The sequence below is a fragment of the Eschrichtius robustus genome, chromosome 9, assembly GCF_028021215.1.
Source record: "Eschrichtius robustus isolate mEscRob2 chromosome 9, mEscRob2.pri, whole genome shotgun sequence".
In the NCBI taxonomy this organism is placed as follows: domain Eukaryota; kingdom Metazoa; phylum Chordata; class Mammalia; order Artiodactyla; family Eschrichtiidae; genus Eschrichtius; species Eschrichtius robustus.
Window position 1 is genome coordinate 54,717,608 of NC_090832.1, and position 6,890 is coordinate 54,724,497.

Here is a 6,890-nt window from a genome sequence, read left to right on the forward strand (position 1 = left end):
CTAGACACACCACATAGCACTTATTGCAGACAGCAACAGAGATGACAGGTTTTTCCTGGGTGCTGATGGAGATCTAGCCAAGACAGGTACTCTGCTGGACTGCACCTCAAGAGGTTTCCTAATTCCCCTGCCAAATCACCAGCCCAGGTCCTGCTGCCCTAAGGCCTGCTGGGATCCTATCCACCGAAAAACACTGGCACTTTCAGTTCTGGAAGCAGTTCTGACAGCTTTGATTCTGCCATGTGCACAGAAAAGAGAAGCTCAAAGATTTTCTATGAGAAGATTGCAGGAAGAGTAAGGAGGTAGAGTCTAGACAACTCTAAGAAGTGCTTTGACCTAAAACTGTGTAATGCACTTTTTCTTTTTTTAACTTATTTTTACTTTTTTATTGTGATGTAGTTCACATACCATAACATTTACCCTCCTAAAACATACAGGTCAGTGGTTTTTTACCATATTCACAATGTTGAATCACCATTATCTAATTCCAGATCATTTCATTGCTCCAAAAAGGAAAGGCAAATATGTGGCCTTTTGTGTTTGGCTTCTTAGCATAATGCTTTCAAGTTTCATCCATGTTATTTCATGTATCAGCACTTCATTCCTTTTTATGGCTGAACAATATTCCATTGTATGGATATACCAGATTTTGTTTACCCATTCATCAGTTGACAGACATTTGGGTGGTTTCCACTTCTTGGCTATTAAGAATAATGTTCCTGACCATTCGTTGGACTTGGTATTTAAATGGGAGAAATGTTCAGCTTCTGAGACAAAACAACAACAACAAAAAATGAAGAAGAAAAAGGATAGATGGAGAGTGAAAGCAAAAGAGTTAGGAATAAATTTAACCAAGAAAGTACAAGATTTGTACACTGAAAACTACAAAACGTTGCTGAAAGAAATTAATGAAGACCTAAATAAATGAAAAATATCCCATGTTCATATACTGGAAGAGTTAACATTGTTAAGAAGGCAATACTACAAAGTGATGTACAGATTCATTATAATCCCAATCAAAACCTCAATGACCTTTTTGCAGAAATGGAAACAATGATCATAAAATTCAAATGTAATTTCAATGGAGCCCAAATAGCCAAAACTATCTTGAAAAAGGACAAAATTGGAAGACCTACGCCTCCTGATTTTAAAACTTACCAGAAAAGAAATTTATTAGTAATCAAAACAGTATGTGGTATTGACATAAAGATCAACGGAATAGACTTGAGAATCCAAAAATTTACCCGTACATCTATGGTCAACTGATTTTAACAAAGGTGCCAAGACCACTCAATGGGAAAAAGTAAACTCTTCAACAAATAATGCTGGACAACTGAATGTCTACGTGCAAAAGAATGAAGTTGGGCCTCTATCTCACAATATATGCAAAAATTTACTCAAAATACATCAACAATGTAAGAGTTAAAACCATAATACTCTGGAAATAAAACATAGGGGTAAATCTTTGTAACCTTGGATTTTGCAATAGACTCTAGAAATGGCCCCAAATGCACAAGCAGCAAAGGAAAAAATAAATTTCATCAAAATTAAAAACTTGTGCATCAAAGGACACTATCAAGAAAGTGAAAAGACAACCCACAGAATGGGAGAAAATATTTGAAAATCATATATCTGATAGGAGTCATCCAGTATCCAGAATATATGAAGAGCCCTTACAACTCAACAACAAAAAGACAAACAACCCAATTTAAAAATAAGCAAAGGATGGGGCTTCCCTGGTGGCTCAGTGGTTACAAATCAGCCTGCCAATGCAGGGGATATGGGTTCGAGCCCTGGTCCAGGAAGATCCCACATGCTGCGGAGCAACTAAGCCCGTGCTCCACAACTACTGAGCCTGCGCTCTAGAGCCCGCGAGCCAAAACTACTGAAGCTCGTGAGCCTAGAGCCCGTGCTCTGCAACAAGAGAAGCCACCACAATGAGAAGCCCACGCACCGCAACTAAAGAAAGCCTGCCCTCAGCAACAAAGACCCAACGCAGCCAAAAATAAATAAATAAATAAATAATTTTTTAAAAGGCTTATAATAATAAAAAACAATAAGCAAAGCACTTGTACACATTTCTCCAAAGAAGATATACAAATGTCCAACAAACACATGAAAAGGTGTTCAAGATATTAGTCATTGGGAAATGCAAATCAAAACAAGATATCACTTTATACTTACTAGGATAGCTTTAATCAAAACAAAAAAAACCAAGAAATAGCTAGTGTCATCAGGAAGGTAGAGAAACAGGAACACTCGTACTCTGCTGGTAGGAATGTAAAATGGTACAGGTGCTATGGAAAGCAGATTGGCAGTTTCTCAAGAAGTTAAACATAGAATTACCATATGACCCAGTAATTCCTCTCCTAAGTAGAGACCCAAAAGAACTGAAAACAGATATTCAAACAAAAATTTATACACAAATGTTCATCGCAGCACTATTCACACTAGTCAAGAGATGGAAATTATCTAAATGTTCATCAACTGGTAAATGGATAAACAAAGTGTGGCATATCCATTCAATAGAGCATTATTCAGCCATTAAAAAAGAATGAAGTACTGATACATGCTATACCATGGATTAACCTCAAAAACATGCAAAGTAAAAGAAACCAGATATACAAGGTCATATATTATATGAATTCATTTATATGAATATTCAGAATAGGTAAATCCATAGAGAAAAAATCAGATTAGTGGTTGTCAGGGGCTAGGAGAAGGGAGAATTGGGGAGTGACTGCTTTATGAATATGGGGTACCCATACCCATTTCTTTTGGGGTTATGAAAATATTTTAGAATTTGATAGAGACGGTGGTTGTATAACACTGTCAATGTACTAAATGCCACTGAATTGTACACTTAACAATGGTTAATTTTATGTTATGGGTATTTTACCTCAATTTTTAAAATTATGGTGGAACAATGATGTAGAAAACACTTCAACCTTTGACAATGATTTTGTAAATGTACATTTGCTGGCAGATATTTTCATGATCTTCATTAAGTAATAAATCAGATTATAAATTAAATTTTCAAAATTAAAAAATTATGAATAAAGAAAGCAAAAGAGGATGAGGAAACAAAAGAGCAAAGGAAACCAAGAGAAAGAGAACAAGAGCCAGGAAAAATAAGAGAGGGAGAGAAGAGAAAAGGAGGAGAATGAAGAGGATGAGAAAAAGGAGAAAAATAGGAGAGCTAGAGCAAAAATTTTAAAGTGGGTGATATCAAGTGTCAGTGGGGCCTGTGCAGAAAGGAGCTCTCTCCTGCACAGCTGGTAGGAGTGTGGGCTGCACAGACACTTTGGAGAACAATTAGTCAGTAGTTAATAAAATTAAAATGGATATACGCCATAATGTTCAGCATGTCAACTACAGGTAATAATACTGTACTGCATATTTGAAAGTTGTTAAGAGAGTAGATCTTAAAAGTTCTCATCGGGCTTCCCTGGTGGCGCAGTGGTTGAGAGTCTGCCTGCCAATGCAGGGGACACGGGTTCGAGCCCTGGTCTGGGAGGATCCCACATGCCGCGGAGCAGCTGGGCCCGTGAGCCACAACTGCTGAGCCTGCGCGTCTGGAGCCTGTGCTCCGCAACAAGAGAGGCCGCGATAGTGAGAGGCCCGTGCACCGCGATGAAGAGTGGGCCCCGCTTGCCACAACTAGAGAAAGCCCTCACACAGAAACGAAGACTCAACACAGCCATAAATAAAAAAAATTAAAAAAATAAAAAAAGTTCTCATCACAAGAAAACAAAATTCTGTGACTCTGTATGGTGACAGATGTTAACTAGCCTTATGGGGGTGATCATTTCACAACACATACAAATATTAAATCATTATGTTGTACACCTGAAATTAATATAATGTATGTCAATTATACCTCAATACAAAAAATAAAAAATAAAAATAAAATGGACATACTCAGAGTTTCACTTCTGGTAGTTAATCTACCTTAGGGAGATCATCACACATGTGCCAAAGGAATCATGCACTCAGCATTTGTTTATATCAGAACATCAGAAATAATCTAAATAGTTCTCTTTTTAAAATTTATTTATTTTATTTATTTATTTTTGGCTGCATTGGGTCTTCGTTGCTGTGCGTGGGCTTTCTCTAGTTGCAGAGATGGGGGCTACTCTTCATTGCGGTGCACGGGCTTCTCATTGAGGTGGCTTCTCTTGTTATGAAGCACAGGCTCTAGAGTGCAGGCTCAGTAGTTGTGGCACACGGGCTTAGTTGCTCTGCGGCATGTGGGGTCTTCCCGGACCAGGGCTCGAACCTCTGTCCCCTGCATTGGCAAGTGGATTCCTAACCACTGCACCACCAGGGAAGCCCCAGAAATAATCTAAACAGTTAAGGAGATGAATACATTGTGATATACTAATAATATCATAATAGCATGCAGTAGTTTAAAGAAATAATTATATACATATGTATTTCATACATATATATATATAAAATCATATATATCATATATATTTTATATATGTATGAAAAAAGTAATGAGTTCCAAGTTATTTTTTGGTCTAAAAAAGATAGCTGACAAATGAAGTTTGATGTCACACAATATACACTAATATATGATATCATATTAATATATTACTGGTATAATAAAAATTTATGTTAATAAAAAGAAAATGAAGGCATCTTTTCATGTGCCTATTGGCCATCTGCACTTCCTCTTTGGAAAAATGTCTAGTTAGCTTTTCTGCCCCATTTTTTCATTGGGTTGTTTGGTTTTTTGATGTTGAGTTGAATGAACTGTTTATATATGTTGGATATTAACCCCTTATCAGTCATATCATTTGCAAATATTTTCTCCCATTCAGTACGTTGTCTTTTCATTTCCTTGTTGGTTTGCTTTGCTGTGCAAAAGCTTTCAAGTAATCATCAGGGAAATGCAAATCAAAACCTCAATGAGATATCACCTCCCACCTATCATCAAAAAGAATATAAATAACAAATGTTGGCAAGGATGTGGAGAAAAGGGAACCCTCCTACACTGTTGCTGGGAATGTAAACTGGTGCAGCCACTATGGAAAATACTATGGAGGTTTCTCAAAAAACTAAAAATAGAACTACCATATGACCCAGCAATTCCGCTCCTGGGTATACATCCAAAAAAAACAAAAACACTAATTCAAAAAGATGCATGCACCACAATGTTCATAGAAGCATTATTTGCAATTGCCAAGATATGGAAGCAACCTAAGTGTCCATCAACAGATGAATGGATAAAGAAGATATGGCATATATATACAACAGAATACTACTCACCATTAAAAAAAATGAAGTGTTGCCATTTACAGCAACGTGGATGGACTTAGAGGGCACTATGCTAAGTGAAATAAGTCAGACAAAGAAAGACAAATACTGTATGATATCACTAAATGTGGAATCTAAAAAAATAAAACAAACTAGTGAATATAACAAAAAATAAGCAGATTCACAGATATAGAGAACAAGGGTAAGGGTATTATGAGGTACAAACTCATAAAATAAGTAAAATAAGTATAAAATAAGGTATAAAATAAGCTACAAGGATATATTGTATAACACAGGGAATATAGCCAATATTTTACAATAACTATAAATGGAGTATAACCTTTAAAATTGTGAATCACTATATTGTACACCTATAACTCATGCAATATTGTACAGCAACTATACTTTTAAATAAATAATAAATAAATAAATGAAAAGGAGTGATATAGAGAAATAGAACTATGGAGAATTATATAGGGATTAAAAAATGAAAGAAACACAGAAGAAAGAAAGAAGGTAAAAAAGAAGAAAGGAAGGAAGGAAGGGGTGAGTGAGCAAGCCTGGCTGAATTCATACCTAGAAGTAGAGGCAATTAACAAGCAAGTACACTAGATTAAATGAGACCTGGTTTAGCACTTAACTGCTCCTAGCTCTTTACCATAAGTATTCTTCACATTGCAGTTGCAACTTGAGGTGTGCAATCTGAGTTGACTGTGTTTCTGTCCTGCCACAGAGGTTTAGTCAAGAGACTATCCCAAAGGACCTGCAGGGATGAAGGTTATGGATCTCAGATACACAATCTTTGAAGCAGAAATGCAGTTGGAAGTCCCAGAGAGCCCTCGACCTGTGGCTGATCCATAGGGCACCACTTCATTAGTTTTTGTCTCATGAAGACTTTGCAGTGGAGATCAAGGCAGGGACATGTATGTGAAGGAGTAAAAGAGAAAAACCAGAATGCATCAGGACAGCAATATTTGACACAAAGTTTATCAAAAAAGGAACTACACTGTATGTACTAATATGTTGAATACCTGAACCACACATACAAGTTGTATTAGTTACTACAAACTTAATGGCTTAAAATAACACACAATTACTATCTCACAATTTTGCTGGGTCAGGAGTCCAGGCATGGCTTAACTGGGTCCTCTGCTTGGGGTTTCACGAAGCCAAAATTAAGGTGTCCTCTGGTCTGCATTCTCATCTGGAGGCTTGACTGGGGAAGAACATTTCTAAGGTCACTTAGATAGTCGACAGAATTCATTTCCCTGTGCTTGTAGAACCCGAGGGCCCTGGCTTCTTGCTGGCTGTTGGCGAGAGGCTGCTCCTAGAGGCCACCTACAGCCCCATGCCCTGTGGACTTACCCAGCCATGGACGCTTACTTCATCAAGCCAAAATGGACAGTCTCTAGAGAGAGTGTGCTACCAAGACCAAGTCTTTTGTAAAGTAATGTAGTCACAGGAGTGGCATCCATCACTTTTGCTGTTATTTATTGTTTACAAGCAAGTCACAGGTCCCAAATGTACTCAAGGGGAGGGGATCCCACAAAGGCATGAAACCCAGGAGGCAGTGGGAATCATGAAGCCACCTTACAATCTATCACACAAGCATAGCTTTGCTGCTT